Source organism: Polyodon spathula, chromosome 7 (assembly GCF_017654505.1).
Source record: "Polyodon spathula isolate WHYD16114869_AA chromosome 7, ASM1765450v1, whole genome shotgun sequence".
In the NCBI taxonomy this organism is placed as follows: Eukaryota; Metazoa; Chordata; class Actinopteri; order Acipenseriformes; family Polyodontidae; genus Polyodon; species Polyodon spathula.
This window is the reverse complement of record NC_054540.1, coordinates 22,757,373-22,770,385: the sequence shown is the minus strand read 5'-3', so window position 1 is coordinate 22,770,385 and position 13,013 is coordinate 22,757,373. Positions and strand designations below refer to the sequence as shown.

The following is a 13,013-nucleotide window of genomic DNA, read 5'->3' as shown; positions in this document are numbered from 1 at the left end:
TCTTTATGAGTCACTAAAATCCACAGTATACCCAATTATCGATTCCTTTCTTAATTCCAGGCATTGAATCTCCAACCGCTCAAAACTAATATCTGGTAAAGATGTACATTTCAAAGAAAAACAAGTAGTGTTATGAGATATAGATTCAGATGCAGGATTGCAAGCCAAGCACACAGATTTACAAATGTGTCCAAAATCTTCAATAAATCAATCATTATTTTTCATGATGTCAATACAAGACTGACAGTATTATTCAGTGGAATAAGTATTGGTTCTGCAAAGCTCAGAACTGTATTCCTGGGGCAAAAACATGCATACAGTAATTGGTTGCATGTATTAATGTATCATCATTTCATGACTATAATGCATGCCCCTTATACATTTTAGAAGGCTGTGAGCTATACTCATGGTGTGCAGTATACATGGGTAATAATATTTTGTACAGCATACTATGCTGTTATTTATACAGAGTTATGCCCTAGCCACACATGGAACGATAACAATATCGATAACCACAACAATTACCATAAATCGTTAATGAAGCGATCACACCAGAACGAAAAAGAGCTCCGATATATTGTACAGCAAAAGCCAATCAACTTTTTAGTAAATGCCCACTTTTATTTCCAGCAAGATGAGGGACAGTGATGAAGAACACGAAGAAATACTCCTGATGTATTTGGTCAACAGAAGGCGTAAGAGACAGAGAAGATGAATGTGGGTACACAGAATATTACAGCGTAGGGAGGAGTTAGGGGAATTCCACACACTCTTGGGAGAACTATCTTCCCATGAAGACAAGTTCTTTCAATATTTCAGGATGTCCGAGTGCCAGTTCAATGATATTCTGGAGCTATTGGAAGATGAGCTCCTAAAGGAGACAACCAAGTTCAGGAATCCCATAGGAGGAAAGGCTTGCAATATGTCTTAGGTGAGTACAAATATAAATTATTCATTGTTCACTCTTTGCAGCACACATTGGAAATGCCTATATGTACATTTATTTTTTATGACCTATTAATTAGGTTTTAATACACCATACTTGGTGTTTATCTTATGTAGTACTGTAAAAATGTGTACTGGCTATAAGCAGGGCCGCCATGCACACTCCACGCATAGCAGGTTTGGTATAGCCAAGTTCTGAAAATTACATGTGGGTATTGCCTCAAGGAAGTATGCAGGGTCGTCTTGGGTACAACCACTTCCCATTAAAGTAAAACATAAAACAAGAACATAAGAAGGTATGTATTGTTTATTACAGCTTACTCCATTATACTCCATTAATTATGTATACATGTATATTAATGATATTATTATTATTATTATTATTATTATTATTATTATTATTATTATTAGCAAAAAGCCTCAAAAAAGAACTACAATATGCTGACTGACTGACGGAGCATATAGGACCTTTCATCATGCTTGTAGTATAATTAAACACTTAAAATTACAAAAATATTCCAGTTTTCTAACGTGATGTTCTGCGGTGGAACAGTGAAGGGCAGTCTTCTCTGTAGTAAACAATTGCAATACCTGTATTTACTGTTTATCGTTTTTAAAATAATATATACAGTAATGTATTGTATACTACAACTTAATAGATTATTGGCTATATTAAAATACAAGACTTTGCAGTAATTTGACAATTGGCCCTTTTTCTATTGAACTGTACAATTCTACAACAACAATATATTCTCCCAGGTTTGTGTAGCTTGGAATGTAGCTCATAAAAAAAATCCAAGGAACTCATGCTTTGCAGAATTGCTAGTATGTAAATCTCCCATAGCCCCTGATGATGGTCTGGGGCTGTGGGTGTTCCCCCCAGGTGCTGGCTGGCTGGGTACAGGATCTCCATCTCAGCTTGGTGTATAATTTGATGTATTTTGAATATGACCTCCACTCTTGTTCTCTCAGGCAGCCTTCTAAGACAGGTAGCCACAGAATTAAAGAAGTGATCTATTTAATCTTCACCTTTGACTGCCACTGGCTTTGACATTTTTGCCTTAAGGTAATTTAAGATGAATTGGTCCACCTCGAGACTAGTATCATACTTTGTCTTCTTACTGGGTACTGTCAAAGATGACACAGAATTTGGTACTGGGGAAAACAAATCATTGTCCTGATCAGTATGTGTATGTGCCTCCTCATTGCTGTCACCAACATACTCCCCCCCCCCTCGTCTCTGATGAGCAGGTTACCCGAGGTCCTGAAAAAAAGGTTAAGTTTTGTTCTTGCGATTCCACATTGTTCCCCAAAATAAAGTTAACTTATAAGCTTTGGCAGCCTATATTTACAAAGTGCTTTCCACAAATCCGAAAGCATTTTTTTTCTAAAAGTTATACACAAAGCGCATATCATTTTATAGATGCTGTGTATTTCATAGATTTATAGCCTTCAGACAAAAAATGACAGAAAATATAATTAGGCCGAGGTATATTTGTACTAAATTGCTCATACTGACTGTACTTTATTTGCATTTAAAGTAACGTATTTTAGAAAAAGTGATGGCGAATTTGTGAAAAAGGCTCTGTGAATATAGACCATCATATCCCAATACAGTATTGCTAAAGCACCATCGGTATGAGCAATTTAATTCAAATACACTTCGGCCTAATTAAGTTTTCTGTCATTTTAGATTTCATTCACTTGAAAAAACTGTACATTAGGGAAAAAAACAATGACATTATATAAGCACGCATGCATAATAAATTCAAAGAGAAGTCACCACTGACTCCTATTTTATCCTCAATTGCCATCCACACGTCCTTTTTCTTTGAATCCTTGAAAAGTTTGGTGCTCTTGTCGTACAACAGTGTTTTTTTCGTCTGAAAGCGATCGTAACAATAGTTATCGTTTACAATGATTGTTATCGTTGTGGTGTGACCACCTCCACTTATTTGAACTGGAACGATTTTTTAAAATCATTATCGTTCCAGGTGTGACCTGGGCTTTACACAAGAAGTGTGTTTTTGTTTTTTTTGTTTTTGTTTTTTTTAAGCTCAGCCAGCTCAGTAATGTGTGTTACAGAAAGGATGCCTGTTTTACGTAAGGTACAGTATGCATAATCGTCTAAGAATATAAGTCTGGTCAAACCCATTTAAAAGCTACTGGGCAGAAATGGTGACAGTAGTGGAGTTGACATAATCAGGAGTCACTAATAACTATTTCTGGTTACCATTAATACAAAAAAAAACAAAAAAACACCATTACAAAAATTATACAATTTATATAAAGTTACATAACATTGTCATTGTCACCTAGCTGCTTTATTTATGCCGATTTTGTTTATTTGAAAAGAGTACATTTGCTAAAATTCTTTGTCTGTCAGAGTGATTTTGTCAGCTGTTGTGGTTATGTCTAAATATTTTTGTTTTTGTTTTTATTTTAATTTGAATGCTGACAAAACTAAACATTGAAGTTCAAACAGATGCTGAACAATTACTGCATGTCAAAAACCATGATCATGTACTGTACAGTGCAGTATACAAAAAGTGTCAATATACATGCATGCCGTTTGAAAGGATACCAAGTGGGGTGAAAATCCGTTGAATGTTGATAAATCTGATTGATATTTAACAGAGTGTGATAATAACCAACAATGGTTTCCATTGACTCCCATTATATTCTGACAACATATGGAGTGTGACATTAGAAGGACTGACATTAAGCGAGTTTCACTGTATGTATGTATGCCCACTATTTACAGGTTTGGACAACAAATAAAATGTCTTCAACGTACAACACATACTTTTGTGTAAACTGGCAGTTTTCCCCATGTGGGTCCGACCAAACTGTAGAAAGTGATGGGATGAAAAGAGCTTCTGTTTCCTAGATTACTACTGTTTCACAAGAAAAAGACTAAAAGCGAGGACTCTATGGGCCATTCTGGAGAACAGACTTTATATTTCTTGAAAGGAATTAAGAATTAGTCACTGAGAAACGATAATGAATTTCACCAGAAGTCTTGTCAGTGCTGAATCAGTGCTATCTTCATTGCCTATGGTATGGACAGGGTTTATTTTTCTTTGTACAACCACAACATAGTCCATGCTTCCTGGCTTCTTGTTTTGATACATGCTTTAGCTGCCTGTTTTCTTTTGTTTTCATTAATTGGTCTACACATTATGCAGAGAATGCGTGCACTCAATTCACTTCCATCTGATTGTGCTTCTGTACTCTCAATGTCAATAACCTCTAGATATCAAATGTAGCTGACATAAACGATTATAGAATAAAATTGAAAAATATTTAAATACATTAACTCAATAAATATTAAGTGTGACCTACTTGACCAGGCTCAGCATTAGGGATAAGCAGCATAGGTGGCTGTCTAATGCGGCAAACAATGGGGGCAGAAAACAAATAAATAATTTTACTCTTCCGATAACATGCGGCATGCGTTGTTGCAAATATTTGAGGTACTGTAAGTATGCACTATGCAGCCGACTAAAATAAATGTATGGCCCACCAAAGGTTTTTCAATGCTAGTGGTATTTGTGGCCCTCTGCTCCCATCAAAGAAAGTTGCCCATCCCAGATTGTTATGAGCTATTACTTAACTGTTGCTCTGTTGGAAGATGGGTATTTTTTGTTACAGTACAGGCCAAATTGCTGGAAGCAACAAATATTTGCAGATCGATTGGGGATGGGATTTTATTGCCTGTTTTAACTCACTCAGACCCCTTACTAAATATATTGGTAACCCTCAATACATTATCATATCTTCTTTAAAAATATACAAAAGATTTTAATCAGCAAGACATCTCACATGTGCAGTGGCATCCCACATATGATCCACTTCCTACTAATGCAAAATGAGTGGATATGACATTTGCTCTTCTTTTTACTCTCAAAAATAAGTTAATGACAGTCAAGGACAATGCTACACTGAATATTGTATTCAACTTGGCAGTCAAAAATAGAGAACAAATGTTCCACCATTCTGCATTGTTAGTAAATGGATTTAGTAAATGGATTGCATTTTGGGTACTAGTGCACTTGAGATGACTTGCTCTTTAAATTATTTTGCATATATTTAAACACAAATCCATTATTTATTCAGGGACACCAAGATATTTACTGAGCAAGCTGGCTGAGTGGGGTTATCAGGCAACAAAATCCCCATCCCCAGTTGCCCTCCTTTCGGAGAAAAAGGAGACGATTTAGGGGTAATATTTTACCTGTGAGATGTCTTGCTCATTTAAATCTTTTGTACGTATTTTTATTGAAAAGGCAATTATCTATTCAGGAATACAATGATATTTAGTAAGTAAGGGGGCAGTCGTTTTGTAAATCATCTGTTGCTTCTAAACTTTTGGCCTCTAGTGTATACATGTGCATATAGATGTATACCGTACTCTTCCACAATGTTGTTTTAGAAATGTACTACATCTACAAAGTTTGAATTTACAAAGCTACAAAGCTGGGAAAGTGGTTAGATGTGGTCTGGAAATATTTAGCAGCACTATAAAATATTAGATTTTAAATTGTTTCTAGAGTACATGGTTATATTTGTGAAAGATTTAATCAGCACAGCAAGAAAACAACAAACAATACCAGACAGCAACGCTTTATCAGGCAAACTGAAACTCTGGTGCTTTCAGTTTGGTCTACTGCCAAGACTGCTGTGGCCACTGACTGTGTATGAGGTTTCCTTGACAACTGTTGAGAAGCTAGAAGCTTTAATCAGTTCACATGTCAGGAAATGGTTGGGAGTTCCACGCTGCCTCAGCAGAGTGGGAATTTATGGTAAAGGAATACTGCAGCTACCAATCTCTGCTCTAACCGAGGAGTTTAAGTGCGCCAAAGTCCGACTGGAAATGACATTAGTAGATTCACGTAACAAATGCGTAAGGGAGACAGCACTGTTGAAAACTGGAAGAAAATGGACGGCAAAGAAAGCTGTGGAAGATGCTAAGGCTGCCCTTTGAATTGGAGATATTATGGGGCAAGTTCAGCATGGAAAAGGAGGTTTTGGTCTCAGTTCAGCTCCTCCTACATGGCACAAGGCAACCCCGGCTCAATGGAGGAAGCTGGTAGTCAATGAGGTGGAAAAGCAGGAGGAGAGGATCAGGTGTGTAAAGGCCGTTTCCCAGGCCAAGCAGGAAGAATGGACGAGATGGGAGAGTGTGGAACAACGCAAGATTGGCTGGCAAGACCTATGGACAATGGAACAGAGCAGGATCAGTTTCCTCATCAGATCAGCATATGATGTTCTCCCATCACCACATAACCTAAACCTCTGGGTGGGTGAGGATCCCTCATGTCCTTTGTGTTCATTACCTGCAACATTAAGGCACATTTTGACAGGATGTAAGGTGGGTCTTAGCCAAGGACAGTTTACTTGGCGCCATGACCAGGTGCTGCGATGTTTGGCCTTAGCATTGGAAGACAAGCGTAACCTGACCAATAACTTGCCACCAATTCCATCAAAACATTACACACAAAAGACAATATTCCTCCGCCTAGGAGAGCAACCACCAAGAAAAGGTGTTAAAATTAAGCCTCGCTCAGGACAACTGGAAGCTGCTAGAGACTGGAAGATGCTGGCAGATGTTGGTCAACAGCTTATTTGTCCACCTGAGATTGCTACCACTAACCTTTGACCAGACATTGTCTTGTGGTCTGGATCAGCACGCCTTGTTCATCTGGTAGAGTTAACAGTGCCTGGGAAGATGCTGTGGATGAGGCATATGAGAGGAAGAAACTTCGGTATGCTCAACTAGCTGCTGAAGTGGAACAGTGAGGATGGAGAGTCCGAGTTTACCCGGTAGAGGTGGGTTGTCGAGGATTTGTGGCACACTTTACAACCCGGTTTCTCAGAGACGTCGGGTTCAGTGGCCAAGAGTTGCATCGCACAGTGAAGAACTTATCAGGAGCAGCAACTGGCTGTGGTTGAGACGGAAAGATTCTGGATGGGGATCTCAAGCACAATAGAAAGAAAGCAACGCTGATGTACAGGTAAGTAAGCTGGGCTGAGCTGATTGGGGGATGGAGGGGGGTGATGCTGGGACGCCAGAATCACTGTTGAGCCCTCTTTAGTTGTCGTGGGCTAGTCAATGAAACACCGAGGATGGAAGATGCCCGCTTGATGACCTCAGAGATGTACCCTACTTAGCTCAATCCAGACGGTTGTCATGCTGATGTGCTGGAGAGACTGCACCGGGTTGATCCCCGGAGCCAGCATCGCAGCTATTGTGTGTGCTGATACGCTGGGGAGGCAAAATGAGCTGATCCCTGGAGCCAGCATTACATTTCAGCAATCAACACCAGACAGAAGGATACCTACACCATCAGATGGAAAACAACGCAAATGGATGGAGATGCAGATGGATCACATTAGTTTACTGCAAAGCTACGTCTTAGTTGGTGCTTATCTTGGCGAGAGCCAAGTTCAAATCAGCATGAAGTTCAACATCTACTCTCATGTAATGGAAATCCAGGGCATTTTCCTCTGTTGTCTTTTTTTTTTAGCTGTGTCACGCAATAATTAACTGCATTTGATCTTGCAGTGCATTTTTGCATAACTTGTTTACCAGTTACTGAGTCAACAACAACTTGGAAACTAGGATTCCTTTCTTGTAATGGCACTTCAATCAGATTCCGATCTAGCATAGCCAGAATGTAAAAGTGTGAGTCCCTTTCTTAGTTCTTTGTATTAACACAGTACCATCACAGGTCAATTGGAACACACGCTAATGGCCAAATGTCTAGCTAATTAAGCACAGTCATTTTCTTGTCCTTCTAATGACATGGACATATTTATGAAATCGCCTACTCCATTTTCTCTGTATTTGATTTGTACTGCCATCTGCCAGACGCATTATCTGTCCTGACAGTATCAAAAAAAATAACTTTGTATGGAAAGTAGGCATCTGCTCCTCAATAAATCTGTAAATGGGATATTTAATTTGCATTTTTAGAGATATTTTGCATATTAAGGGATTCATTAATATGTCAGCCTGTGATAGCGACAAAACAACCATTGAACCCTTGTCCTTGCACTTGTTTAACACTCCAGAGGCACACATCATTTTTCAAAAGCAAGTCGTTTTCTGTTACAGATCTTGTACACTTTTATTGACAATATTTTAAGAATGAACATTTCAAATCAATCATTTTTTTGGATGTAAAGCAATATTGTGCATTAATCAGTCATTACAATTGCAGAAAAAATACTAAGCCACCAAGTTACAAACAACAGTCATCGAGATGTTCAATGGCAAGTCATAAATTTAATACAATATGTTAATCATCACCATAATCTAGAGACTTTAAACTACACTAAGAGCAGTGTGTGAATCATTACAAAATAAACTGGTTTGCAAGTTAATAATATGTACTACAAAATCTTTAGATAACCCTTTTTATACATACAGTCATTTTTACAATAGAACACTGTGTCTTTCTCCTACATTTTGTAAATAGATTTCCACCACACTCCAAACATTATTGCAATTGTTTTCCATCCACGCATCTACAGCACCAATTTATTTAACTTTCGTATGGAGTTGAAGGGTGGCAGCATTTAAAAAGCTGGTCAATTTCAAAATGATTGAATTGTGGTTCTATTGCGATAACCCCAATCCAGATTGATATATTTAAAGTCATATTCCAAAATCTGGGATGGGATCCTAATTTAATTTCTTAGACCCCACCAAGCATAATCTTCGGTCTTTCGTGTAAAAACTGAACAGCTGATGGAGTGTGTTCAACAAATCTTCAGAGTGCTTAATACAGATCTTGTGTAAACAGAGTCAAAGGCTTTTTCATAGTTGATAAATCCTTAGCAAAGTGGTAGTTCGTACTCGTTGCTGGTTTGAATCACTTGCCGTACAACTTGAAGATGATCCATTGTGCTAAATCCACTGCTGAATCCTGCTTGCTCATTTGATTAAATTTATCTTGAAGTCTGTTGGCGAATATCTTGGTAAACATTTTGTAGATTATAGGAAGTAAGCTAATAGGTCTGTATTCTTGTGTATTCTTTATCTCCTTTCTTATGTAAAAGTATCACTGATGTGTTGTTCCAGTTGTTTGGCAGTTATGCTTAATACAATTTGTAAAAATATGCAATATATATATATATAATATATATATATATTATATATATATATATATAGATAATATAATATATATATTCTTAGTATAATATATATATACACACACACACACACACACACACACACACACACACACACAGTGGTTTGCAGATGTATTCACTCCCTGCCCTTAGTGTCACATTTTGTTGAATTACAAATAATTTATGTAGTTTTTCAAGCAAACTTTTTTTTTTATTCAAAGCTGTAGTGGTTAAACTGAACACTGTTATATGAGGAGGAGGTTAAATGACAACAAAAATTGAAAAGAAAATGTACAAAATGAAATTTACTGGTTGCATAAGTATTCAGCCCCTTAAGTCAGTACTTGGTAGAAACACATTTTGCAGCAATTACTGCTATGAGTCTTTTTGGATAGGTCTCTACTAGCTTTGCACACTACGATGATGATTCTTTTCTCTATTCTTCACGGGAAAATTGCTCCAGTTCTGGTAAGTTTCTTGGGGATCGTCGATGGACTGCAATCTTCAAGTCTCGCCATAAATTTTCAATTGGATTCAAGTCAGGACTTTGACTGGGCCACTGAAGAACATTAATTCTCTTCTTGTTCAACCACTCCAGTGTGGCTTTGGCTTTGTGCTTCGGGTCATTGTCCTGCTGAAATGTGAATTTCTTCCCAGGTTTCAGAGTCCCAGTGTATATTTCTAGATAATTTGCAAATTGTCTTGTCTGTGTTAATGACAGCCATCAATTCTTAAAAGTAACTACTCACACAGCACCTGAAAGTTCTTGTTTTACCAACCTTTTCTTAAAGTCTTGTTGGCAGCTCACCTTAAATGTTTACTGCATTACTAAAGAAAAATAGCGTAGAAGTGTTTAAAAATAGATCACAGTTATTTTAGATAGCGGGTCAATAGATGACTAGCATTATACAAAACATGTTACATTATGCATAACATAATTGCAGAACCAAATCCTTCCTTGCCATTGTCTCGTACTGACATTAGGCTGAACAATAACCACATTTCTTTAGTAAAGTCAAAATTAATATTCACTGGAGGAGTGCCAGTGATGAGATGGAGACACCCTGATAGTGCCACATTAAATGTTTCTGGCTAGCCTTTTGGAGCTGACACGCATCGGTGTTAAATGAAAAACAGCCTGCTCCTTTTTTAAACTTTTGTCCTTATGCAGTCATATACAAAGGCAAAAACGTTAATTCCATATGTAATTCATAGTGTAAGAATAGGTCCTTTGTTTAAAAAAGAACATCCATTACATTACAATGTTCTATCTACATACATTTCTGTTTTTTCATTAAATGAAATTCTCTGAAAGAGGAAATCTAGTAAAAGGGACATCAATGACACACCCACTGCTGCAAAACATCTAGGTCCCAGCTGACATCTCATTAAATACGGAATGTAAAAACTCAAAGGAGCACTTCACTGGGATTTTTTTTTTTTTTTTACTTAAGCACAATGTAAAGTGCTTAAGTGAAAACATGTAAAGTGCAGATTCAATTGCCATGCATCAAATAATTCAATTAAATATAAACAGGGTTCAACTTATTCTCATGGTATATAAATCTACATACTGTATATACCCATACATCTAAACTAATAATTATTTATTGCAAAAACCATCAGAATTCATTTTTTAATGGACAAACTGTCCTTCTCTCCTATTTAAATCTGTTATGGTAAATAAGCTCTACTGCTAATAATATCTTTGCTCGCTTGCCTGTTTACATACTGCATATGGTTTGAAAATGACTGGCGATTTTTTGTGAATCATATATTGGGTACAACTGTGTTGATAATAAATAGATAGTGTACCTGGCTTAAAGTTCATCACTTTGCAGCCAATTTAATGACTAAATACAACATATAGTACAAATAATATGCTAGAGAATAGATTCAAATGCGTTAGGTAATGATCAAGAACATTAAAGTTGAACGTACATTTAAAAATGAAAAGCCAAACACGTGATTCATATTTATTTTGATCCACCTAAAATTGCAGGCTTTCAGAAAAGATGTTTCCATAACAACCTCGAGAAAGTTTTTTTTTTTTTTTTTTTTTTTAAAACTCACTCAGTACATAATCAGTATTATAAACCAGACGGAACATTGGTCACTGGCTCAGCCAAAAAGGGTGGAGGACTGCTGGTCTGTAACTCACTGGCAAAGACAAAAAGCCTTGTCACTTTTATCAAGTTCTGATGCAGTAATCTGCCACTACTATAATTTGAAACTCAAAACAAGAATGGTGGATTACCGTTATGAGAAACCTCTAACCAAAGAAGATTTTATTTAACGAAATTGGAGTCCTGACTACTTAAATGGGCATCTGAGCTACTTATAAAGTTGATAACACATCTGCAGTGTAAGTACAGACACTAGAAGCATAGATAACAGCATGAGAGAAGTGCACACAGTCAAGCATAAATAATAGAGTGTGACTGTGTGGAAGGGGTGTGGGTAATTCAAATAATAGAGTGTGACCGTGGGCTGCCTATCAACGATGATAGACAGCACCACGGAAATACCACAGCTGGTACACGAACAGCAAATGCACTCGCAGGTGCTCAAAGAAATAATAATGAAACCAGAAGGCGAAAAGAACAAGGGAAAATAAAACAGTAATAAAACTACAAATAAAAGGTGCTGCACTCGGCAGCGTTATCCCGGTCGCCGCTACCCGCACGACCCGGATCACCGTCCTACTCTCTCGGCTATCTCGCCTGCTCTTTCACAATACGCCGGGGTCTGCCCAAGGGTTCCCCGCTCTCTCTCTCTGTCTCGCTGATTCCCGGTCCTGAATCAAAGCGTCCGCACCCTTAGCGCGTCTAAGTGGGCAGACCTGAGGAAACAACAGAGCGTTATTTTATAGGACCAACAATCACCCAAGACACGCCTCCCAGCCTCCAACAGCCATTCAGAGAGGGCCACCCTGAGAGGGGGAAAGTCCACACACACACTTTCCCACCTCCCCGTGTCACTGCCATGACTCACAGGCGGTTGTTGGAAGACTGCCGCCCTCTTCCTGCAGCCCGTAAACAAACAAAAGGCAGTATCTTTAAATGTAAGCAAGGAAATCCCATGACTAGGTGAACCTTAATCATAAAATTGTAACTAAAGAAAAAATATAACCAAAAGCGTACAAATAACCATTTCATTGAACATAATATTGATTTAAAAATGTATTAATGACCACCCTGTCAGCGTTTTACTAGCAGGTAATGGGATTGCAGGGTTGTTTATCACGACCTCCGCAGTGGTCACTAACACTAAAATACACGTGACCTGCTATTAAAAGCATGAACCCCTTTACCATTTGGCATACCGTAACATATAATGAAATGTGCTTTTGCATGGGGTAGGGGTTTTCTATTATAGAGAAGTACATATGCTGCTGAATATGTATACCATATATAACTACAGTACACCCTCGCTGTAACGCCCTTCATTATAATGAACCTTTGGCTATAACGAACCTGGCCGCTGGACCCCAAATTAATAAAACCAAAAAAGATACTATAAACAAACACTGTCAACATGCTGGTCTGTACACACGGGGTGCCACCTCCGCAGGAAAGTCTACTTTTTGTCTTATTAAGAAGCGCGTGCTGTGTACTGCCTCAAACAAAAATCATTTTATGTTGCAACAAAGCTGGAAGCTATAGTTTTGAAAAAAAAGAGAGTAATGGAGGAATATCTCTTGTGAATATAGGTTGTCAGGCGTGTACAGCAACCATGTGGCAAAGCAAAATTGATTAAAGAAAAATAAAACTACGAAAAAAAATTGAGGATCTCATTAACTTTTCACGTCAAACTTCATGTCGAGTTGGCAGTTTGGGACTTGCATGTTGGATTAAGATTTGGTGCACTTTAAAATGATTCATGTCAGATTGAATGTCAGTATCATCTCATTAACTTACTCCAACAGT

General features: G+C 37.7%; 1 protein-coding gene across 1 annotated transcript in view; it reads right to left on the bottom strand.

Moving 5' to 3' along the window:
* The window catches only part of LOC121318358 (membrane-associated guanylate kinase, WW and PDZ domain-containing protein 2-like), a 208,162-nt gene that overhangs the window by 75,160 nt on the left and 119,989 nt on the right, over positions 1–13,013 (bottom strand). The gene's annotated exons all lie outside the window — the stretch shown is intronic.